The 25,871-nt window shown below is 43.9% G+C and overlaps 1 protein-coding gene across 5 annotated transcripts in view; it reads right to left on the bottom strand.

Annotated features, from left to right (window-relative positions):
• Positions 1-25,871, bottom strand: part of TSPAN4 (tetraspanin 4) — a 791,893-nt gene that overhangs the window by 376,898 nt on the left and 389,124 nt on the right. The window lies entirely within an intron of this gene.

Below are 25,871 nucleotides of genomic sequence, written 5' to 3'. Positions count from 1 at the left end.
GGCACATAGCATTTCAGCCGGTGAACTGGCAGGCCCAACAACTTCTGTAGAGATGTAAGTCGTTGAGCTGCGGGATGCGAACGGCGGAAGTGAGCACACAGCGACCGTGCCCTCTGCAGAAGGCCATCTAGTCCGGGATAGTGGGCTAAAAATTGCTGGACAACCAGGTTCAACACATGAGCCATACAAGGCACGTGTGTGACATTGCCCCGGCGAAGGGCCGCACCCAGGTTTGCAGCATTGTCGCACATGGCCTTCCCTGGTTGCAGGTCCAGTGGAGACAACCATTCATGAAACTGGGTCTCCAGAGCTGACCACAACTCTTCAGCTGTGTGACTCACATTTCCCAGACATTTCAAAGTAAACACCGCCTGATGCCGTTGAGCCCTGCTGCCAGCATAGTAAGGAGGTGTGCAGGATTCCTTCTGCGCAGTTCGAAAGCGGGTGGCATTACCAGACAGGCTTTGGGTGCAGGTGGAGGACCGAGAGGAGGTTGAGGAGGCAGAAGCAGTGGAGGAACTTTTAGATAAAGAGGATTGACGTACAACTCGTGGGGACGGCAAGACTTGGACAGCAGCCCCTTGTCCTGCTGTCACCATAGTTACCCAGTGCCCAGTCAGCGACATGTAACGCCCCTGTCCATGCCTACTCGTCCAAGTGTCTATGGTGAAATGCACCCTGTCACACACAGAGTTTCTCAAAGAAGCGGTGATGTTGTGTGCGACATGCTGGTGTAGCGCAGGCACACCTTTCTTTGAGAAGTAGTACCGACTGGGCATCTGGTACTGGGGCACTGCGACGGACATAAGGTCTCGAAAATCCTCTGTGTCCACCAGGCGGAAAGGCAGCATTTCTGTAGCCAACAGCTTGCAGATGGTGAAATTCAACCTCTTAGCTTTGTCATGGCTAGGAGGAAATGGTCTTTTACTTGTCCACATCTGAGGGACCGAGGGCTGGCTGTTGTGCTTAGACGGGGTTGAGTAGGGTGTCCCTGGCAAACTGCCGGTCTGTGAGGAAGATGCAGACGGAAAAGTTAGGTTGCCTTGATCCAAAGGTGGTGCTCTCAATGTCGGAGAGCGCTCAACACCAGATGGTGTTTCTACTTCCAAATGAAATGATGACCTGCCAATCACACTGGCTGTTGCGGGTAAAGAGGTGGCAGGTCTGCGTCCAAAAACATATGTGACTGCTGTCCCCCCAGTCACAGAGGATGAAGAGGCCGAGGATGCACAAGATGGGGCAGACGGTGGTTGGCCCGGCCCGCTAGGCCGCATTGTAGCACAGTGAGCTTCCCACTGCAACTTATGCTTCATATTCATGTGACGGTTCATGCATGAAGTACTCAAACTATGGATTTTTTGGCCTCTACTTAGCTTTTGGTGACAAATATTACAGATAACACGAGTTGGGTCATCCTTATCGATCTGAAAAAATGCCCAGGCTATGCAAGGCTTAGAGCCCATGAGACCTGAAGAGCCACTACGACTTGTGGTCAGAGGCAGAGTTGTGGTTGAGGATGCAGTTGTTGACGTGCTTCCAGTACTCCATCTCTGTCCAGGAAGGCGTAACCTAACCTCGTCGTCAATAGCATCTGTGACGCCCAGCTGCACTTGGTATCACAGATCCTAGAAGAGTGCATTGATGGAATCCTCCACAAGAGGCCCCCATAAACATTCACACATCTCCACCTTCCACCTCAGACCAGCAGAGGGAGCCTGTTAGGGATATAAATAGGGAAGGTGGAGCTAGGCAGTTCAGTTCCTCTGAAGAGTTCCTGCAGTAGAGAAGCCTAAGAGCGGTCAGTCTGCAGTGGAGCTCAGTCTAGTCTAGAGAACTCAGTTAATAGTTCAGCAGTGGAGCACGAGGCTCCTGCTAGCTAGATTCAGGGAGCCCAGTTAGAGCTTAAGGTGTGCCAGCGCCATAAGATCGGTGAAGCGCGGCAAGCTGCCGTTAGTGTCTATAGCCTAGTGAGGGCCCGAGTAGGCCGAAGGCGAGTGGAGAGTTAGTACATAGGGGGCAGAGGAGCTTAACCAGCTCACCCCGTAGCATTTACCGGACACCGGATCCGTGCTTACCGGGATCTCTATGACCCAGTAAGGCATAACCGGAATCCCTGGAGAACTACAAGTCCCAGGATCGCTAAGGTGCTGATACGTAACAGAGCCAGGAGACGCTTAGGCCCCGCATACTGGGAGCGTGAACTCCAAGACAAGGCCCTACCACAAAGTCAGCCAGCGCAGGACAGAGACAAAGTTAGGCCTAGCTCCAGGCAGATCAGAAACTTACTACGCAGAGGCAAGAAACAGGAGGCCCTACACCCGCTCATTGGGGAGGATCCTGATATGCACCCTTCACCCTACAGTGCTCCGGGATGTGCCTGAATTTCCACCAGTAAAAGGTACTGAAGTGACTACCGTGTCCATTCCCGTTCTTGCTCTGACCCAGCTGGGTCTTGCCTGTCCTGCATTCCCCCTGCATATGCTTTTCTGAGGCCTAGCTCCACCTGTGGGGAGCTATACCATCGAGCTGCCTTATCACCGGCCTCAGTGGACTGCTGCAGCGCTGGTGCTTCTCACCAGATACCACAGGTGGCATCACGAACTCTTATAAAATTAACAATTATCCACCCTTTTAAAGAGTGACCCCAGGGTACGGGCCCGGGAGCCGACCACCGCAACATCCCCAAGGCCAGGCAAAGGCCCGGGTACTGAGTCATCCCCATCCCCTGGGCTAGTCACATCCTCCTCCACCTCCTCTGCTGACCTCATCGACTGGCTGACTGTGGGTTGACAGTAAGTGGGATCTCCAACCTAGTCATCATCACCCTGTGTGTTTTCACACCCGTCGTCCTCAGAGCCAACCTCTTCCTGCCCTGACCGAAAAGTCAAGTTGTCGCTACAATCAGGTATTTGAGTCTCATCATCGTCTTCATCATCGTCTCCACCAACAGGAGTTACAGTTTGGGAACGAGGGTCTACATTATGCTCAGAACCTTCTTCATCTGGTCCTGGATCCGACTCAAAGATTCTGGGCATCAGTGCAGATCATTTCCTCGTCTGGATTAACAGAAGCTCTGGAGCAGACCTCCGTTTCCAAGGCTATAGTATGAGTAAACAGCTGTGCAGACTCAACCATCTGTGTTACCCCATACTCAGACGGGCAGCTGGAGACTTGGGAGCTGTGAGGAAGCAAGTGCGATTGGGGTGACACCTCTGAGGACTGGAGTATTTGTGATGTTGAAGTTGAGGTGGAGGAGAGGCCACTTGAAGGAGCACTTGATATCCGTTGAAGCACCTGCAGTTTTTGTGCCTCATCTGGAATTTGTAGCAATGGGCGTGGCCGTAAGAAAGGGATCGTATCACATTGTCCAAGAAAAGAAGTAGAAATCTTAGTTTGGCTGGAAGATGGTCTTTCTTCTGCAGATGGTACTCCCCCCCACCGCAGGGGGGGCTCGACCCACCAGCGGACAGGCACCAGTATTGGGAGAGGGGGGCTGGCCGTCAGGGTCCACCGCGGATCTGGCACAAACCCGGCGACACGGAGGTCGCACGGGAAGGAACGGACTGGCCGTGTCGGCTTCGCACTCCAGCGTAGTCCCTCTGCCCGCTCGAGCCCGTAACCTCAAAGGGATGCGCAAGAGGCTTTTCTTCCCAGGGCTGTTCCCCACCCAGCAGGAACGTGGGGGAGCTCAGGTCGGCCTTCCACTGTACTCCCTTACCTTCCTCGCCCTCTTTCCTTCTTCCGTTGTCCATCTAACCCCTCGGCTCTGTGGTGTCCGCTCTCCCTCCAGCTCTCTCCTTCTCACAGGTGGACTACCGCGTGTATTCACACTGTGGCGAATCTTTTGGGCCCAGGAATGAGAAGTTGTCGAGGCAATGGATAATATGTGCCCCCTTAGAAACGTCCATTACAACCCATTCGAGGAAGCAACTAAACGCCTTAAATAGTGACCAGGATCTGGACCACCCCATGGGCAAACAGCGAACTATATAGTATGCTCCTTCCCAGAAGCAGCCCAATAGGTGGACACTATTCGGAGGCACAGGTAGTAAGTAAACGGAAAGCCGCATCAATGTCTGTTTTGGCCATTAGGGTGACCTTTCCCAACTTCTTGATCCGCCTGATTGCATTTTCAAAGGATGTACAGTATATACTACTGTACTTGGTTCCGCGTCGATGTTGTCGTTTACGGACCTGCCCCTTGGATATGACAAATGGTGGATTAGTCCGTATGTATTGGGTTCCGTTTTTGGCACAACTCACAACGGGGATACCACTACATCTTGTAAGGAAAGTGTTCTGAATGGATTCTACCTAAAGATATTTATTTTTTAAATTTTCTTGTCACGACGTCTGGGTGTTGGTAGGCTGATTTTAGATTTTTACTCCAGCCTTTCTTGATTTTAGAAGGGCATGACATGCCTATATCTGTGCCTCCCCCTCCTTTTACTCCTTCACCTCTTTTCTTTTCGCATGACTATATGTACTTGTCACTTTTCCATGTGTTAGCTGTGTCTTCTGAGCAGTTTTTCAGCTTTTGGACACCTTTGAAGTGTTTTCTATGTGTTTCTATGTGTTTTTGACATTGGTTTTAACGGTGTTCGAAGTTGTTCGACGAACAGTTCGGCGAACATACGGGTGTTCGACGAACCGAACTCGAATACTACGGGGGTGGCTCAACACTACACCGCAGATGCTGAAAGAACAAAAACTAACTCGGGGGTTAAAAAAAAGTCCAGAGTTAGGCTATGTTCACGCATCATGTTTTTTCATGCAAATTTTTATGCAAATTGTCAGCTGCCTTTTGCAGTACCAGCAAAGTCTATGAGATTCCAGAATTCTTAGTTCACACATCATGTTTTTTTTTTTGTTCAGGATTTTGTGCCTTTCATGTTTTTTTGGGGAAAATAGGGCATGTCACTTCTTTCGGTGTTTTTTCACAAATAGGAAGTAATGGGCGGTGAAAAAAAAGGCTGAAAATACGTCAGCTTTTTTTATGCATTAACCAGAATGAGATTTTTTTTTTTCACGGAAATATGTACATGCATAACAGAGACAAAAGGACAGTGAAAACAAACGCTGAAAAAAACACCAAAAACCCACCCGTAAAAAATCAATAAAACTGCAACAAAAATCCTGAACAACCTCCTGGCAAGAGATCAGGTTTTGCTGCAGAAAATGAACGCAAAAAAAACAATGATGTGTGAACATAGCCTTACAATGACCATCACTAATAAGAAAGGTCCTTTAATACAGGAATGTGGTGAACAGCTTTTTTTGGGCTGCCATGTCTTACTAGTACTTTTTTTATTTGTTTTTTTTTCTTTATTCCGGTATTCTTGATAAATTACTGCTGCATCTCATTTATATTGCCAATGGACTAGAAGTAAAATATAATTTAGCAAATAACGCTAATGGCTGATAGCTAAACGTGCGAGGCTGTGGATATCTGCATTCATGTACGGCTATGGCATTTTATCAGTCACTAGGTCAGTAACAAATCTATAAACAAAAGACAAGACGCAGCCGCACGTACTGTATATAATGTCAGAGAGGAAAATGGATTGTGAAGTATTTCATTATCTTCTGATGGAAAGAAATGCATTAAAATTTCCTTTATTTTCAAGTATGTCTTGATATCACAGTTGCACAGCAACTGGTACTGCGTTATTATCGGCATGTGAATAAACAAGAAGTTTACAAAATGTACTAAGGCCTCACAATATTATATATATATTAACGTGGAAGGCTTTCATAATAATCTACTTTATTCAAGCACTTCAGATAAGATTTCCATTCCATTAGTTTACAGAACATTTCCACTCCATGTACATAATGCAAACACATAGATGCAAATGGGTTTATCCACAGACCTAGAGTGCAGGTAAGGGGGTAACTACAGCGAGGGCCGGGGCTGCAGTCGCATTGGTTTTTGGGTGTTGCTCTTACAGTGGCATCAAGATTATCCAGGTCAGCACAATTAGAAATATAACAAACTTGTATAGTATAGTTTTTTTTTATTATTATTATTTAAACTACTATTGCAGGGTTTTTTGTTATTATTTTTTATCCCCGTGTGTAGTAAAAAAACTTATGAGTGGCTGCTACTGTTTTCCACACCGCTCTGATCCTTCTCCACCATCTTGTGACTGCAGCTCTGACTGACCTGGAAATCACTGCTATCAGTCACCATTTCACTTAAAGGGTTACCCAGGACCATTTAATTTTTTTTACTACGGGCTTAAGAACTAAAAGGCAGGTAGTTGCCTGCTGTCTACGGAATAGATCTCCGCCGGTACAGAGCGATTACTACCAGCTCTTGCCAGCAATGCCGCAGCTTTTGCTGACGTCTCATCGACAGAGCAGCGGCTTCTCTTCTGCTTTGCTGATGGGGCATGACTGCCAATGTCATCATGATTGACAGCCAGCTCCCTTTTGCCTAACTGCCGAATCAGCATGACATCGGCAGTCACGCCCCGTCTACAAAGCTGCCTTGAAGAAGAAGAGCTGCTCTGTTGACGTGGAGCAGCTGAATCGCCGGCAGGAGTGGTCTGTGCCAGATAGAATAGCCAGGTAGTTGCTTCTGTTAGTAACTACCTACCTGTTAGTTTTTAGGTCCATAGTAAAAAATAAAATAGTCCTGGACAACCCCTGAAAATATATCTTATATTCTAGGTTCTTCAAAGTAGCCACCTTTTGCTTTGATGACTGCTTTGCACACTCTTGGCATTCTCTTGATGAGCTTCAAGAGGTAGTCACCGGAAATGGTTTTCACTTCACAGGTGTGCCCTGTCAGGTTTAATAAGTGGGATTTCTTGCCTTATAAATGGGGTTGGCACCATCAGTTGTGTTGTGCAGAAGTCAGGTGGATACACAGCTGATAGTCCTACTGAATAGACTGTTAGAATTTGTATTATGGCAAGAAAAAAGCAGCTAAGTAAAGAAAAACGAGTGGCCATCATTACCTTAAGAAATGAAGGTCAGTCAGTGCGAAAAATTGGGAAAACTTTGAAAGTGTCCCCAAATGCAGTTGCAAAAACCATCAAGTGCTACAAAGAAACTGGCTCACATGAGGACCGCCCCAGGAAAGGAAGACCAAGAGTCACCTCTGCTTCTGAGGATAAGTTTATCCGAGTCACCAGCCTCAGAAATCGCAGGTTAACAGCAGCTCAGATTAGAGACCAGGTCAATGCCACACAGAGTTCTAGCAGCAGACACATCTCTACAACAACTGTTAAGAGGAGACTTTGTGCAGCAGGCCTTCATGGTAAAATAGATGCTAGAAAACCACTGCTAAGGACAGGCAACAAGCAGAAGTGACTTGTTTGGGCTAAAGAACACAAGGAATGGACATTAGACCAGTGGAAATCTGTGCTTTGGTCTGATGAGTCCAAATTTGAGATCTTTGGTTCCAACCGCCGTGTCTTTGTGCGACGCAGAAAAGGTGAACGGATGGACTCTACATGCCTGGTTCCCACCGTGAAGCATGGAGGAGGAGGTGTGATGGTGTGGGGGTGCTTTGCTGGTGACACTGTTGGGGATTTATTCAAAATTGAAAGCATACTGAACCAGCATGGCTACCACAGCATCTTGCAGCGGCATGCTATTCCATCTGGTTTGCGTTTAGTTGGACCATCATTTATTTTTCACCAGGACAATGACCCCAAACACACCTCCAGGCTCTGTAAGGGCTATTTGACCAAGAACGAGAGTGATGGGGTGCTACGCCAGATGACCTGGCCTCCACAGTCACCAGACCTGAACCCAATCGAGATGGTTTGGGGTGAGCTGGACCGCAGAGTGAAGACAAAAGAGCCAACAAGTGCGAAGCATCTCTGGGAACTCCTTCAAGATTGTTGGAAGACCATTTCCGGTGACTACCTCTTGAAGCTCATCAAGAGAATGCCAAGAGTGTGCAAAGCAGTCATCAAAGCAAAAGGTGGCTACTGTGAAGACCCTAGAATATAAGACATATTTTCAGTTGTTTCACACTTTTTTTTGTTAAGTATATAATTCCACATGTGTTAATCCATAGTTTTGATGCCTTCAGTGTGAATGTACAATTTTCATAGTCATGAAAATACAGAAAAATCTTTAAATGAGGTGTGTCCAAACTTTTGGTCTGCACTGTATATATATATATATATATATATATATATATATATATATACACTATGTGCAGAATTATTAGGCAAGTTGTATTTTAGAGGATTATTTTTATTATTGATCAACAACTATGTTCTCAATCAACCCAAAAGACTCAAATATCCAAGCTTAATATTTTTGGAAGTTGGAGTGGGGTTTTTTTTAGATTTGGCTATCTTAGGAGGATATCTGTTTGTGCAGGTAACTATTACTGAGCCGAATTACTACAACATGTATAAAAAGTATCATGTGATCAAAATACTCATTTGCCTAATAATTCTGCACACAGTGTATCTATCTATATAATTGTCTTATCCCGTCGGTCTGTCTGTCTTTCTGTCCTGGAAATCCCGGGTCGCTGATTGGTCTGGCCGCGGCCAATCAGCGACGCGGCATTTCAGAAAAACATGGCGGCCATTAGCGGCTCATGTGTGGCACGGAGGTCAGCGGCGATGCAGCCGGGAGATGCAGCCGGCTGCTCGCAGCATAAGTCCCCCGACTGCAGGCGCCGCTGACCTACATGCGGCTATCGTCGGAAGATCAGCGGCTACGGCCACTTATCTCTCGAGGACAAGTGTGACGCCCCTCCTTTCCCCTCCTCTCCTCTCCCCTCCCCTCTCCTCCCGTCCCTCCCCCTGCTCGATCAGGACCCCGGCACCTGGCGTCATACTTACCCCTCCCCTCCCCACTCCTCTCCTCCCCCCGCTCAATCAGGACCCCGGCACCCGACGTCATACTTACCCCTCCCCGTGCCTGCGCAGCAGCTCCTGTGTCTTCCGCTGCAGCTCTGTGACGTCTCAGGTCAGAGGGCGCGGTGACGTCTTTACACCGCGCTCTCTCCTGACCGGTCACAGTGCACAGCGTGAAGATGCCGGCTACGCTGGAGTATAGAGAAGCAGTGAGGTGAGTATTCGATTTTTTTTTTTTTGTATGGGGCCATAGGGGACCTGCATGGGGCACTATGCGGGGATGGGACATCCTGCATGGGGTATTATATAGGGGGGATGTGACAGCCTGCATGGGGCATTATATGGGGGGAGAGGTGACATCCTGCATGGGCCATTATATGGGGGGAGAGGTGACATCCTACATGGGGCATTATATGGGGGAGAGGTGACATCCTGCATGGGGTATTATATAGAGGGGATGTGACATTCTGCATGGGGTATTATATACGGGGGATGTGACATCCTGCATGGGGTATTATATACGGGGGATGTGACTTCCTGCATGGCGCATTATAAAGGAGGGTCGGGAGACATATGCTAGAATACCCGATGCGTTAGAATTGGGCCACCATCTAGTATGTATATGTGTATATATATATATATATATATATATATGTGTGTATATATATATATATGTATATATATACACATATACATACACACACACATACCTATATATATATATATTTATTTATATATCTTCACATCTCTTACCATATGAGTTAATTCAAACTTTTACAGATGAAGCAGTACCAAAAATGTTTGTTTTGATTTTTTTTTTTTTTTTTTTTATAATGGGGGAAGAGGAGAGTGATTCAAATTTTTATATTATTTAATACTTTAAAAAAATATATATTTTTTTACTTTATTTTTAAGTCACTTTGAGGGACTTGAATCTGCAATCATCTGATCACTTGTTCTGTATACTGCAACCCCCAGTATTACAGTAGACAGCTACAATCATGGTCTCCTTTCACCAAACCCCCAAGACTGCACGACCTGAATGCCAATGTCAATGTCAAAGACTGACAGCAGAAGTTACGAGGTTAACAGCAGCGTTCCATACTTAGCTATGATTGCTGCTGTGTGAAGAAGATACTGGCTGTGTAAAACAGTGTCAACCAGTTATGGTGGGGGCTCAGCTGCCGTACCAGCATGTCCAATGTTAAGAAGTGATTAAGATCATTTGGGTATTTTTCTTGTCTTTGGTTTCTCTTTGTTTAATGGCCTTGTGTGAACATGCATTTACATTTTGCATGCAATCAATTTATGTTCCAGTTCACACCTTCAGGTTTTTTCTTTGCAGTTAGTATGCTTGAGTGCATATAAAAGGGTGTGGCCGCCCTTTGTCTGGGCTGGGACGCTGATCCTGCCTCGGTTTTATGCTTGCACCAGGGATCCAGTCTCTCTGTCCTTGTCCATATGTATGTCACTTGACAAATGGTAAGGTTTTTAATATTAGAGTTAGGACTGTCCCACAAGGGATGCTGTGACGTGGCGGGACAGCTTTTACATTATTTTGATCAAAATTATGTTAACTAAATACCCTTTATTATTTATTATTATTTTTGCACTGTGCGATTTATATATTTACTTTTAATCATTTGGGTATTTTTCTTGTCTTTGGTTTCTCTTTGTTTAATGGCCTTGTGTGAACATGCATTTACATTTTGCATGCACATCAATTTATGTTCCAGTTCACACCTTCAGGTTTTTTCTTTGCAGTTAGTATGCTTGAGTGCATATAAAAGGGTGTGGCCGCCCTTTGTCTGGGCTGGGACGCTGATCCTGCCTCGGTTTTATGCTTGCACCAGGGATCCAGTCTCTCTGTCCTTGTCCATATGTATGTCACTTGACAAATGGTAAGGTTTTTAATATTAGAGTTAGGACTGTCCCACAAGGGATGCCGTGATGTGGCGGGACAGCTTTTACATTATTTTGATCAAAATTATGTTAACTAAATACCCTTTATTATTTATTATTATTTTTGCACTGTGCGATTTATATATTTACTTTTAATCATTTGGGTATTTTTCTTGTCTTTGGTTTCTCTTTGTTTAATGGCCTTGTGTGAACATGCATTTACATTTTGCATGCACATCAATTTATGTTCCAGTTCACACCTTCAGGTTTTTTCTTTGCAGTTAGTATGCTTGAGTGCATATAAAAGGGTGTGGCCGCCCTTTGTCTGGGCTGGGACGCTGATCCTGCCTCGGTTTTATGCTTGCACCAGGGATCCAGTCTCTCTGTCCTTGTCCATATGTATGTCACTTGACAAATGGTAAGGTTTTTAATATTAGAGTTAGGACTGTCCCACAAGGGATGCCGTGACGTGGCGGGACAGCTTTTACATTATTTTGATCAAAATTATGTTAACTAAATACCCTTTATTATTTATTATTATTTTTGCACTGTGCGATTTATATATTTACTTTTAATCATTTGGGTATTTTTCTTGTCTTTGGTTTCTCTTTGTTTAATGGCCTTGTGTGAACATGCATTTACATTTTGCATGCACATCAATTTATGTTCCAGTTCACACCTTCAGGTTTTTTCTTTGCAGTTAGTATGCTTGAGTGCATATAAAAGGGTGTGGCCGCCCTTTGTCTGGGCTGGGACGCTGATCCTGCCTCGGTTTTATGCTTGCACCAGGGATCCAGTCTCTCTGTCCTTGTCTATATGTATGTCACTTGACAAATGGTAAGGTTTTTAATATTAGAGTTAGGACTGTCCCACAAGGGATGCCGTGACGTGGCGGGACAGCTTTTACATTATTTTGATCAAAATTATGTTAACTAAATACCCTTTATTATTTATTATTATTTTTGCACTGTGCGATTTGTATATTTACTTTTAATCATTTGGGTATTTTTCTTGTCTTTGGTTTCTCTTTGTTTAATGGCCTTGTGTGAACATGCATTTACATTTTGCATGCACATCAATTTATGTTCCAGTTCACACCTTCAGGTTTTTTCTTTGCAGTTAGTATGCTTGAGTGCATATAAAAGGGTGTGGCCGCCCTTTGTCTGGGCTGGGACGCTGATCCTGCCTCGGTTTTATGCTTGCACCAGGGATCCAGTCTCTCTGTCCTTGTCCATATGTATGTCACTTGACAAATGGTAAGGTTTTTAATATTAGAGTTAGGACTGTCCCACAAGGGATGCCGTGACGTGGCGGGACAGCTTTTACATTATTTTGATCAAAATTATGTTAACTAAATACCCTTTATTATTTATTATTATTTTTGCACTGTGCGATTTATATATTTACTTTTAATCATTTGGGTATTTTTCTTGTCTTTGGTTTCTCTTTGTTTAATGGCCTTGTGTGAACATGCATTTACATTTTGCATGCACATCAATTTATGTTCCAGTTCACACCTTCAGGTTTTTTCTTTGCAGTTAGTATGCTTGAGTGCATATAAAAGGGTGTGGCCGCCCTTTGTCTGGGCTGGGACGCTGATCCTGCCTCGGCTTTATGCTTGCACCAGGGATCCAGTCTCTCTGTCCTTGTCCATATGTATGTCACTTGACAAATGGTAAGGTTTTTAATATTAGAGTTAGGACTGTCCCACAAGGGATGCCGTGACGTGGCGGGACAGCTTTTACATTATTTTGATCAAAATTATGTTAACTAAATACCCTTTATTATTTATTATTATTTTTGCACTGTGCGATTTATATATTTACTTTTAATCATTTGGGTATTTTTCTTGTCTTTGGTTTCTCTTTGTTTAATGGCCTTGTGTGAACATGCATTTACATTTTGCATGCACATCAATTTATGTTCCAGTTCACACCTTCAGGTTTTTTCTTTGCAGTTAGTATGCTTGAGTGCATATAAAAGGGTGTGGCCGCCCTTTGTCTGGGCTGGGACGCTGATCCTGCCTCGGTTTTATGCTTGCACCAGGGATCCAGTCTCTCTGTCCTTGTCCATATGTATGTCACTTGACAAATGGTAAGGTTTTTAATATTAGAGTTAGGACTGTCCCACAAGGGATGCCGTGACGTGGCGGGACAGCTTTTACATTATTTTGATCAAAATTATGTTAACTAAATACCCTTTATTATTTATTATTATTTTTGCACTGTGCGATTTATATATTTACTTTTAATCATTTGGGTATTTTTCTTGTCTTTGGTTTCTCTTTGTTTAATGGCCTTGTGTGAACATGCATTTACATTTTGCATGCACATCAATTTATGTTCCAGTTCACACCTTCAGGTTTTTTCTTTGCAGTTAGTATGCTTGAGTGCATATAAAAGGGTGTGGCCGCCCTTTGTCTGGGCTGGGACGCTAATCCTGCCTCGGTTTTATGCTTGCACCAGGGATCCAGTCTCTCTGTCCTTGTCCATATGTATGTCACTTGACAAATGGTAAGGTTTTTAATATTAGAGTTAGGACTGTCCCACAAGGGATGCCGTGACGTGGCGGGACAGCTTTTACATTATTTTGATCAAAATTATGTTAACTAAATACCCTTTATTATTTATTATTATTTTTGCACTGTGCGATTTATATATTTACTTTTAATCATTTGGGTATTTTTCTTGTCTTTGGTTTCTCTGTGTAAAACAGTGTCAACCAGTTATGGTGCGGGCTCAGCTGCTGTACCAGCATGTCCAATGTTAAGAAGTGATTAAGACCTGTGATACTTGGGAGAACTGTTGGAGATTTTGCTTTGGGGCATTGGAGTATTAGAGACAGACAACCAGGCAAGAACAAGCTGGTCTGGAAATATAATTTATAGTATCTATCTATATAATTGTCTTATCCCGTCTGTCTGTCTGTCTGTCCTAGAAATCCCGGGTCGCTGACTGGTCCGGCCGCGGCCAATCAGCGACGCGGCATTTCAGAAAAACATGGCGGCCATTAGCGGCTCATGTGTGGCACGGAGGTCAGCGGCGATGCAGCCGGGAGATGCAGCTGGCTGCTCGCAGCATAAGTCCCCCGACTGCAGGCGCCGCTGACCCTCATGCGGCTATCATCGGAAGATCAGCGGCTACGACCGCTTATCTCCCGAGGACAAGTGTGATGCCCCTCCCCTCCTTTCCCCTCCTCTCCTCTCCTCCCGTCCCTCCCCCCGCTCGATCATAGAATCATAGAATCATAGAATGGTAGAGTTGGAAGGGACCTCCTGGGTCATCTGGTCCAACCCCCTGCTCAAAGCAGGATTCACTAGATCATCTCAGACAGATGTCTGTCCAGCCTCTGTTTGAAAACGTCCATTGAAGGGGAACTCACCACCTCTCGTGGCAGCCTGTTCCACTCATTAATCACCCTGTCAAAAAGTTTTTTCTAATATCTAATCTGTGTCTCCTCCCATTTAGTTTCATCCCATTGCTTCTAGTCTTTCCTTGTGCAAATGAGAATAAAGATGATCCTTCTACAATGTGACAGCCCTTGACATATTTGTAGACAGCTATTAAGTCTCCTCTCAGTCTTCTTTTTTGCAAGCTAAACATTCCCAAATCCTGCAACCGTTCCTCATAGGACATGGTTTGCAGACCAGTCACCATTCTGGTCGCTCTTCTCTGAACTTGCTCCAGTTTGTCTATGTCTTTTTTAAAATGTGGTGCCCAAAACTGTACACAGTATTCCAGATGAGGTCTGACCAAAGAGGAGTAAAGACCGATAATGACTTCACGTGATCTAGACTGTATGCTTCTGTTAATACATCCCAGAATTGTATTTGCCTTTTTTGCTGCTGCATCACACTGTTGACTCATGTTCAGTCTATGATCTATTAGTATACCTAAGTCTTTTTCACATGTACTGTTGCTTAGCTCTATTCCTCCCATTCTGTATATGCTTTTTTCATTTTTATTGCCCAGATGTAGTACTTTGCATTTTTCCCTGTTAAAAACCATTCTGTTGGTTGCTGCCCACTGCTCCAGTTTATTTAGGTCTTTTTGAATCCTCTCTCTCTCTTCTCTAGTATTAGCTATCCCTCCTAGCTTTGTGTCATCAGCAAATTTAATCAGTTTACCCTCAATTCCTTCATCTAAATCATTGATAAAGATGTTGAACAATACAGGTCCCAGGACGGAGCCCTGTGGTACCCCACTTGAGACATTCATCCAGCTGGATGTGAAGCCATTTACAACCACCCTTTGAGTCCGATCACTAAGCCAGTTATGAATCCACCTAACAGTTGCCTGGTCCATTGCATACTTGGTCATTTTTTCAATAAGGCGTCATACTTACCCCTCCCCTCCTCTCCCCTCTCGTCCCTCCCCCCGCTCGATCAGGACCCCGGCACCCGGCGTCATACTTACCCCTCCCCGTGCCTGCGCAGCAGCTCCTGTATCTTCCGCTGCAGCTCTGTGACGTCTCAGGTCAGAGGGCGCGGTGACGTCTTTACACCGTGCTCTCTCCTAACCGGTCACAGCACACAGCGTGAAGATGCCGGCTACGCTGGAGTCCAGAGAAGCAGTGAGGTGAGTATTGGATTTTTTTTTTTTGTATGGGGCCATAGGGGACCTGCATGGGGCACTATGGGGGGATGGGACATCCTGCATGGGGTATTATATAGGGGGGATGTGACAGCCCGCATGGGGCATTATATGGGGGGAGAGGTGACATCCTGCATGGGCCATTTTATGGGGGGAGAGGTGACACCCTACATGGGGCATTATATGGGGGAGAGGTGACATCCTGCATGGGGTATTATAGAGGGGGGATGTGACATCCTGCATGGGGTATTATATACGGGGGATGTGACATCCTGCATGGTGTATTATATGCATGGGGTATTATATACGGGTGATGTGACTTCCTGCATGGGGCATTATAAAGGAGGGTCGGGAGACATATGCTAGAATACGACAATGCGTTAGAATCGGGCCACCATCTAGTTGATTTAATATTATTGGCTTGTAGTTGTGAAAAAGAGGTACAGTGGCCAAGCCTAATTTTAACTCTCATGTTGAGTTGCAGTCGGGTTTCTTATTTACCCCACAAAAAAGTAACAGATTTGGGAAACTAATGACACATTAAGAAATTTTTTTCGAATGTAATTGAGACAGAGTAGAAAAAAGTGGACTTTGAGATTCTACATCTACAATTCAACCCCTGAAGCTGCTATTATTTCTCCATAAAATGCACTGCTCTGGCCGTACGGCGTGCTGCCTATGTCATAATTTATATATATATTATATATACTGTGTATATAAAAAGCATTGAAATACACAGCGGTAAATGCCAGCGCAGATTTTGTTGCAGAAAAGGTACATATTTTCTACACATTTGCATAGCAAAAAATGAAATTCATGGCGACATCCTGGAGCATAAATTAACAAAATGTCAATTTACGCTGTGGATTTTCTCAGCAGAGTGTGAATGAGCTTTTGTGAAATCTCATTAACAGCACTGTTACTGTGAACCACACATAAATGCAAATGGCAACAGAAAATCTGCTGTGTATTTGCCCCAAATGAACAAAAACGAATAGTTCCAAACCAAAGGGTACACGTTGGACGCCGGCCCTTACACAGCTGAATTACTACGTGATCAGGTGCCAGACTTACAGGGAATCTGTCAGTAGGATCAACCATCTTAAGATGTATATATGGGAATGCAGGTCATAGAGAGTTGAACAAAATTATACCTTGATATCAGCAATCTGATGTTTTATTCCAGAGTAGTCCACATTTTTCTCAATATGTAAATGAACTGATAAGATCTATGGGCCGGACATAGATCTCACTGAGAATCTGCCTCCAGAGATTTTTTTTAAATGAAAGGGGGCGTTACCAGTGTGAGACATGTAATAACTGACAATCTGTTCTCCTGACCTACATGTCTCACAATGGTAACTCCTCCTTCCAGTTAAATTAAGCTCTGGAGGCAGATTCTCAGGGAGATCTATGTCCGGCCCATAGATCTTACAGCTCATTACATTATGCACTGTTAGGAATCCGTTCTGTTTCACCATAGTACTGAAGTATGGAGAGAAGGGGAGGATAAAACACTTGGTGCATGGCTGTGAATATGCAAATGGTATATGAGCGATGACGTGACGACAGCCGGGAACGGTAAAACAGAAAGGAATCCCAACACTGTGTAAATAACTCACTGTTAAGGCTCATTCAGCGATTTTTTTCATATGCAAAAAACGGTCCAAGTTTCATCAGTTTTTTTGGGGCAGATTTTCAGCACATCTTCATCAGAATGTCAACAGAGTTTGGTCCAAGTTTCATCAGTTTTTTTGGGGCAGAGTTTCAGCACATCTTCATCAGAATGTCAACAGAGTTTGGTCCAAGTTTCATCAGTTTTTTTGGGGCAGAGTTTCAGCACATCTTCATCAGAATGTCAACAGAGTTTGGTCCAAGTTTCATCAGTTTTTTTTTTCAGATGAAAAAAAAAAGATATTTCTCACGCTTTTCCTACCAACCTGTCTGTGGAAATCAGACAGCCACCAGATAGAATTTCCTAATGACCCATAGACTTGCATTGGAGAAATTGATCCAAGAATATGATCAATATCGGACAAATCTCCGTGCTTTTGTGCGGCCCACTCGGTCCAAGGTAAAAAAAAAAATTGGACATGTGAACTACCCCAAAGACTATCAAATGTAGAAAGAAATATGGCACTTCTGGTAAATATAGGTGCCCAGATAGGATCCATTTAAATGTTAGAAAAAATACTCCCCTATCACAGGTGCATGTTCTATCCGTGAAAAACACAGATAGCACTTATACGAGCAAAACTGAATCCGATGAACCCTTAGGATTCACAATGCTACTCAACAATTTACACTTGGGTAGGAAAAGCCCTTTATTGTTTTCACACTTCATGCATGTGCCAAATGTATTATACATGTAAGTCACAATTTGTATACTTGTGTACAAACATCATGATGTTGTTAATTCATTTATTCCTACATACATATATAAATATATAATTTTTTCGTCACTTGAACCACATCATGTGTCTACTCTATAAACACTGATACACCCCACATTGTCATGTGCCTCTCTTGGCGCTCTTTTTTTCAAAATGTTCCTCTAAATAAATCTTTGCGAACCCTGTATATGCATATGTTTTTTATCTCCTGAAGAAGTGGTTTAAACTTTGAAACACTTAGAATAATTTAAAAAAACTTTATTTTACATTATCTCCGGCACTTGACCTTTCTTCATCAGCTGGCAGAACGGATATAAACCATGTACTTTCCATTTTTTTACATCTTGAAAAAGTGCACAGTTGTGGGGAGCGGTAAAATGCCAGCAACCTAAAACACGCCAACCAAGAGATGACAAATATATCATTGCTAGATTTTGATCAGATTGGACTATTGCTCTATTTTTGCCATCTGAAAAAAATATTTTTTACAATATTACTGATAAATGCCCCAAAATCTCTCAATACATGGCATGATTAGTGTACTCTATGGATGTTCTATGTGATTAAAGGGGATGTCCAGAACTTTTCTTTTTACTATGGGTCTTAAAACTAACAGGCAGGTAGTTGCTAACTACTTACCTGTTCTACGCTGGCGCCAGCTCAGAATGGTCACCGACATCTCTAGCCGATGATTCAGCTCCTCAATGTCAACAGTGGAGTTCTTCTTCTTCCAAGCTGCTTTGCTGATAGGGCGTGGTTACGTCATGCTAATTTACAGCTGGCTCCCCACTGCCTAACTGCAGGGAGCCAGTGGTCAATCAGTATGATGTGGGCGGTCACTACCTGTCAGAGTGCAAGAAAAGCCGCTGCTCTGTCAATGTGATATCAGGGGAAGTTGTGACCGCTCTGTGACGGTAGAGATCGGTGCTGGGCACCACAAACTGGTAGGTAGCAACTACCTGACTGTTAGTTCTTAGACCTGTATGTCTTATTAAACAAGTAGCTTGGTAACCTCGGGCTGTGCCATGAAGAATTCTGACTTAATATCTTAGTGAACAGATGACAATATGACGGTGTGCACCCGCTTTGGCATTATCCGCTGAAAGTGCAGACTTCATAGGAAGGTGCTGATAAACACTCCACTCAGGCAAAGTACAAACAATCAAACTGCAAGAAGAATAAATAAATTGCAAAGGTTAAAACTATTTTCTGAGCAACAGGATAATGGATAGATGTGTGTCTCTGCTTACAGGACTGGGGTTATACACAGCGGTGTGTGACATCACTGATGAGCCGGACTGACAGCCATATATGTCACAGGACCTAGGAGGCTAGGCATATATGCCACAAGGTAGGGGATTAGTATAATAGATAGCAATAAAGGTCAGCATCTGGGAGAAGGGAAAAGTCTGGAGATAGTGGTGTGTGTCAGGAACAGGATGATGGATAACTGCGAATGTTCCAGAGTGGAGAGATATCAGTGTGTGTCACTGCAAGATTAGCCATCATTAAAGAGCAGGCTAAGGGGTGACAGATAGCTCCTCATTGCCACCTGTTACAAGACCAGCATGATAGATGGGTGTTGACGTCACCGCGAGACAAGATGAAGGCAGCCTAATGGGAAATCGCTGTGATTAGGAAGTGGCAGACGGAGGCACGCACATGGCAAGACAGGAAAGAAGTCGGTCTTTGCTTTGCCTGACCTGGCCAGCGGAGAGATGACCGTCCCAGCTGTGCTACCCTCTAAGCAAAGCTCCTTTATGCTATTCAAGCAGTTCATTAGTATCACAGCTCCACGGTATTGCACCCATGAATTAATGTCCCGGTGTGGGCCTTGTGGCGTCCTGCGTCTTCAGTACCTGTGGTTATTGCCCAGAAACCTTTATTTTCCAGTAATGACATTAGGAAACGCATATATGGTGACGTAGAGACTGTACAATCCAATGGGTCTTATATTTGACCAGTTCATTATAGAGGGAGAAGAAATTCAAAGCACAAAGAACACAATTGATGGAGAGGTATATACAGAGGAACAATTTAATAATCCTTTTATCACAAGCAAAAGAGCAGAGAGATAACGTTCATGTGCCCAAGTGTTGTAGATACTCAGGGAGTTTGGCGATTCTGGGATATTTCCTTTGATAAAAAAAACTGCTTTAATCTTACAGATACACTTTTTTTTTCCCTCTTTTCCACTTATTCATTTTGAGTTACCAATGAAAAATATAAAAGCTAGCCCATAACCACAAGTCTCCTCTCTACAATGTTATCTGTACTAGACCTGTTCGCTCTTCTGACCGGTCTGTGTTAGAGAATACCTGTATTCTCCATGAAATATCAATTCTGGATTATTTTTTTTGGGAATTCTGCATTGTGCTGTTCCTGTTATTCCTCCTGGAAAGGAATGAATAAATTGACAAGTGTGTGTTACCATTCCTTATGTAAAAGAGGTATGTCTCAATGAAGTCGATGTAACACTAATGTAACTCCGGTTCCCTTTCCTCCTCCATGTAGGGACAATGACATACTCACCGTCCCAGGCACGCGGTGACCTCCCCATTTCCCGCCTGTCTGTGCGTGCCAAACTGACTTCCCGACGGTGCGCCTAGTGAGCAGGCATACTCCTCTGCTCTTAAAGGGGCAGCACACACGTTGGAAATGCCCCCAGCCAATAGCTGGGAGGCATCTAAGTATAAAAGGCACCCTCCCCATTAGGGAAGTGCCTGAGCAACCTCTATAGTTCCTTGAGTAGAGTGTTTGTGCAACTGTAAGTTGCCAGGTCCCTTATCCTGTTTAGTTCAGTGATAGCACAAATCCCTGGTCCTTGTGTGGCCAGGTCCTTAACTTGAACCTCAGGTCCTTGTGAAGACAGGGCCTGAAATTGAACCCCTGGTCCTTGTGTGGCTATGGCCTGAACCCTAAACCGCACCTAGTGGTCCCTGTAGTCTGAAGCCGCACCAGCTGTACCTGAACCCTGAGAAGCCACACCGGCTGTACCTGAATCCTGAGAAGCCACACCGGCTGCACCTGAACCCTGAGAAGCCACACCGGCAGTACCTGAACCTCGAGAAGCTACAGCAGCAGTACCTGAACCTCGAGAAGCTACAGCAGCAGTACCTGAACCCTAGAAGTTGCCAGGTTTACACAAGCAGTTTTCACAGTCTGTATCAGACCACATTCTATCTGTACACGGACTGACAGAAGGTCTATAGTGGACAGGGAGTTAGTATCTAAAAGTTTATGGGAATTAGAGATACCAGGCTATAGACAAGGAGGTAAACACATGAAGAGGAAATAAGTTCAATTTTGGAGCTGTGCTAAGGCATGAAAGCAAGTGAAGACATAAGCACCCAAGGTACACACAAACCTCAAATCCAGCCTATATTACTGTGATAGTTACCCCCACAAGATAAAATCTGAAATTTGGATCAGATTGCAAACTTCATATCAGGGGTACTGAAAATGAATGAATAAAGGAATCAAAATTGCAGACTAAATCTTTTGCTGGATTCATCATAATTGCTCATGAGTAACCAAATATAATCCAATATGATCAATTAGAAATAGAAAAGGATGGCACTTCCCATCCTCTTAAAAAATCTTTATTTCATGTCCTTAAAAAACACATAATCAAGTGGAGGCGGGACGTACAATGGTCGTTTCGTGCTAACCGCGCTTCAACAGGTCCAATGCGCAGATAATTTAAAGTAAACTCCTCTCTAAGGAGGAAACTAAAATAGGGTACATACTCATATACGCATATTACAAGGATATAAGCCTGAGGAGAGAGTTAGACCAGTTATGAAACACGCAGCTTGAATAAAGAAAATCATTTTATGCAACTATTCTATCTTCAATCATTGGCAGCGCTGCTTTGGAGCCCCGTGCATTTACTTTTACGTGTATTATCTTGTACCTGGACTCTCATCCCATGGGATCCAGCGGGCGTAGCTGCAGCTAGTGGAGAGGTTTTTCCTGATTTCATCAGTGCTATGCCGGACACCGCACATCCAGTCCAGGTGAGCACCAACATTAACTGTTTTTGATTAGCCCCGTTGACTTGCACAAGCAGCGCCTTTCCATTTTTTTCTTAGTGGTAAGATGTGGAAAGCTCATAGAGACTTATCCAAAGCAACTTGCAGCTGTAATTGCCGCAAAAGGAGGCTCTACAAAGTACTGACTTTAGGGAGGGGGGTGAATAGTTATGCACACTGAACGTTTCAGTTATTTTGTCCTATTTGTTGTTTGCGTCACAAAAAAAAGAAAATCAAATATTCACAGTTGTAGACATGTTCTTTACATGAACTGATGCAAACCCTAAAAAAAACTGAAGTTCCAGTTTGTAAGGTAGCAAGACACAAAAAATGCCAAAAATATGCAAACATAGCAACACAAAAACACAAATGTATGCAAAAACATAACTTCAAAGAATATACAAGAGAAATAATCAGTGTCCAAGAAAGGAGATATTGAGTGAAAAAAATACATCACATCAGGGGTTGCTGGCGCAATAGAACAAATATAGTGAGTTCAGTATGGCATGATGATGGTTGGACAGAAGGGTCCAGCCCACCTCTGATCAGATGCTAGATAGCGAATATTCACCTAAAGTATATGGGCAGCTTTACAAACAGCTCAGCTGTACATATTAGTGCTTTAAGAACTTCTGATTCATAATAGTAATATATGATGTATTTCTCAACCACAACGCTAAAATATGGAGAACAAACCCGATCCAGCACCACACAACATTGCAGACCTTGTATTCCACATCTAAGGATGTGTCTACTGAAAGAAACAGATATTACAGTATTTATAAATAGGATCAATCTTTCCTCTAACAGTAAGTAGTTCACATTCAATCAACAATTATTGGAAATCTTATACACTACCACATACAGTAATGGTTTCACCTTTCATGGAGGAATTCACTTCATATGGCCCCTAAAGATCAGTGTTTTCGGTTTTCCAGGTAATCAATCAGCCAATTCTTGAGTCAATATTAGAATTACTGTTTGTATCGGATTATACCTCAATTATTAAACAGACGTATTTCTGTAGGTAAAGCACATAAGCACGGTACCTGAGAATATATATTATGCTGTAATGGCCACCTAACGTCATTCTACTCACATAATCAGAAGTTTTATAGGTTTACTGTACATGTAAACAGGCCTTAACAGCAATCAACCACATTTTAACACTGTGGGATTTAAGGTCCAACATTCAGCATTGATTAATTTCTCAATATATCTGTATAGTGCCGAGAGCTTCACTTTTCTCCTAATACAAGCTATCTACTAGGATCTCACTTATTACTGCTTACTTTAATACTGAGGTGTCTATCCTGATGTTTTGGGGCTCCATATTGGAAAAAACACAACTTCTATCTACCACTATTAAGAGATATGAAAGGGATTCTGTCAGAACAAAATGACTGTTCAAACCAAGCACATGTGCTCAGTGCATCCTTGGCATGTCCAAACATTTCAGTGCACCCTTGGCAGGTCCAAATATTTCAGTGCACCCTTGGCAAGTCCAAATATTTCAGTGCACCCTTGGCATGTCCAAATATTTCAGAGCACCCTTGGCATGTCCAAACATTTCAGTGCACCCTTGGCATGTCCAAATATTTCAGTGCATCCTTGGCATGTCCAAATATTTCAGTGCACCCTTGACATGTCCAAATATTTCAGTGCACCCTTGACATGTCCAAATATTTCAGTGCACCTTTCCACCTTGCTTTGCATATATCTCTGCCATATTTTTTCTTGATTGACAGATCTGGCTTTATAGGAGCCATAGGAGGGTGGCGATTGATGGAAAACAAGTACGTTTGGATCGTGCACTGAACTTCCTGGCTACACCAAGGGTGCACTAAGCACTTGTACTTGGTTTTAGCAGTCATTTTGGTGTGACAAAATATAATAAAAAATGGAAATTAGTGCCACACAACACTATCACAGTCTGAATGGTGTCATCAAAAAACCACCAAGTTTCATATTAATGCTGTGTCCAGGCAATTTTTCTAATCAGCAGTATCCATTAGGGTAGAAGCAGGTGGTGAAAAAACAGTTGTCTGTAAATAAGGAGGGGGCGAAAAGCCTGCTGTCCATATGCAAGGAGAGGGTGAGAAACTTGCTGTCTACAGATTAGGACGGGTGAGAAGTGGGCTGTCTGTATATATGGAGTAAGTGAGAAGTCTGCCGCCAATATATTACAAAGTGTTGAGAAGCCAGCTGTCTGCAGATTAGGAGGGATGAGAAGCCTGCTGTCTGCAGATTAGGAGGGATGAGAAGCCTGCTGTCTGCAGATTAGGAGGGATGAGAAGCCTGCTGTCTGCAGATTAGGAGGGATGAGAAGCCTGCTGTCTGCAGATTAGGAGGGATGAGAAGCCTGCTGTCTGCAGATTAGGAGGGATGAGAAGCCTGCTGTCTGCAGATTAGGCGGGATGAGAAGCCTGCAGTCTGCAGATTAGAAGGGATGAGAAGCCTGCAGTCTGCAGATTAGAAGGGATGAGAAGCCTGCTGTCTGCAGATTAGATGGGTTGAGAAGCCTGCTGTCTGCAGATTAGAAGGGATGAGAAGCCTGCAGTCTGCAGAAGAGAAGGGATGAGAAGCCTGCTGTCTGTAGATTAGAAAGGATGAGAAGCCTGCTGTCTGTAGATTAAAAGGGATGAGAAGCCTGCTGTCTGCAGATTAGGAGACATGAGAAGCTTGATGCCTGTACATTCGGAGGGATGAGAAGCCTGCTGTCTGTACAATCGGAGGGACGAGAAGCCTGCTGTCTGTAGATTAGGAGGGATGAGAAGCCTGCTGTCTGTAGATTAGGAGGGATGAGAAGCTTGATGCCTGTACAATCGGAGGGACGAGAAGCCTGCTGTCGGTAGATTAGGAGGGACGAGAAGCTTGATGCCTGTACATTCGGAGGGACGAGAAGCTTGCTGTCTGCAGATTAGGAGGAATGAGAAGCCTGCTGTCTGTAGTTTAGGAGGGATGAGAAGTCTGCTGTCTGTAGTATGGGAGGGATGAGAAGCCTGCTATCTGTAGATTAGGAGGGATGAGAAGCTTGCTGTCTGTAGATTAGGGGGGATGAGAAGCCTGCTGTCTGCAGATTAGGAGGGATGAGAAGCCTGCTATCTGTAGATTAGGAGGGATGAGAAGCTTGCTGTCTATAGATTAGGAGGGATGAGAAGCCTGCTATCTGTAGATTAGGAGGGATGAGAAGCTTGCTGTCTGTAGATTAGGAGGGATGAGAAGCTTGCTGTCTGTAGATTAGGAGGGATGAGAAGCTTGCGGTCTGTAGATTAGGAGGGATGAGAAGCCTGCTGTCTGTAGATTAGTCTGCTGTCTGTAGATTAGTCTGCTGTCTGTAGATTAGTCTGCTGTCTGTAGATTAGTCTGCTGTCTGCATGATACAGCATATCTGCATATAATGGACTAGTTTTATGGCTGCAAGTAGGAGGTGTGAGAGGAAGAACCATGTCTATCAGATTATGATATTACCTGTGGATGTCATGAGAAGGGAATAATCCTTTAACCTATATTAATTTTCGAGGCACATGTCCATAAAAAATTTGGGCTGTCATATTTTTGGCTCAATTTTTAGCAACCTTGGGATTTGGTATAAGGAATCCAGGAAAGCTGGCTATCCTTGGAAAATTACAGCATCGTTAGGGTTTTGATAATTCCTACTATCAGGACCTGGATGCTTAATGGATAATAGGCAGCTTTGGTAGCTGTGCGTTTCCTTCCTAATCTGAATTGGTTTTCTCTGCAGCCCTCAATCAGTCCAGGTGTTGGGCTGATTCATTACAGTGTTTAAAAAGGTGTGCAATGTGTTCTGCTGAGTAGCTTCATTCTGCTAATACACATTAATGGCCAGTTTGTTCTGAGTCAGTTTTGCTTCTGAGTCTATACTTGTTTTCACTGTATTTACATAAAGAGATAACAGAGGCTTTGAACAAGCACAGGGCTCAGGAAAGCCAGAGCAGTGATTAGGAGAAGTGCTCTGGGAAACTGTGATCTACAGGACTGATAAGAGCCCTAGGCAGGAGCTGAGAGAGAGGGAGACCGGGATGAGAAGCTGACTGCTGTATAGAAATGAATGGGCTGGAGAGAGGTGTCTGGGATATTAAAAGTTGACTCCTA

Source organism: Phyllobates terribilis, unplaced genomic scaffold (assembly GCF_046119375.1).
Source record: "Phyllobates terribilis strain yellow unplaced genomic scaffold, ASM4611937v1 Scaffold_13__5_contigs__length_258822181, whole genome shotgun sequence".
Classification (NCBI taxonomy): domain Eukaryota; kingdom Metazoa; phylum Chordata; class Amphibia; order Anura; family Dendrobatidae; genus Phyllobates; species Phyllobates terribilis.
The sequence above is the reverse complement of the archived record's forward strand: the minus strand, read 5'-3'. Positions and strand labels throughout refer to the sequence as shown.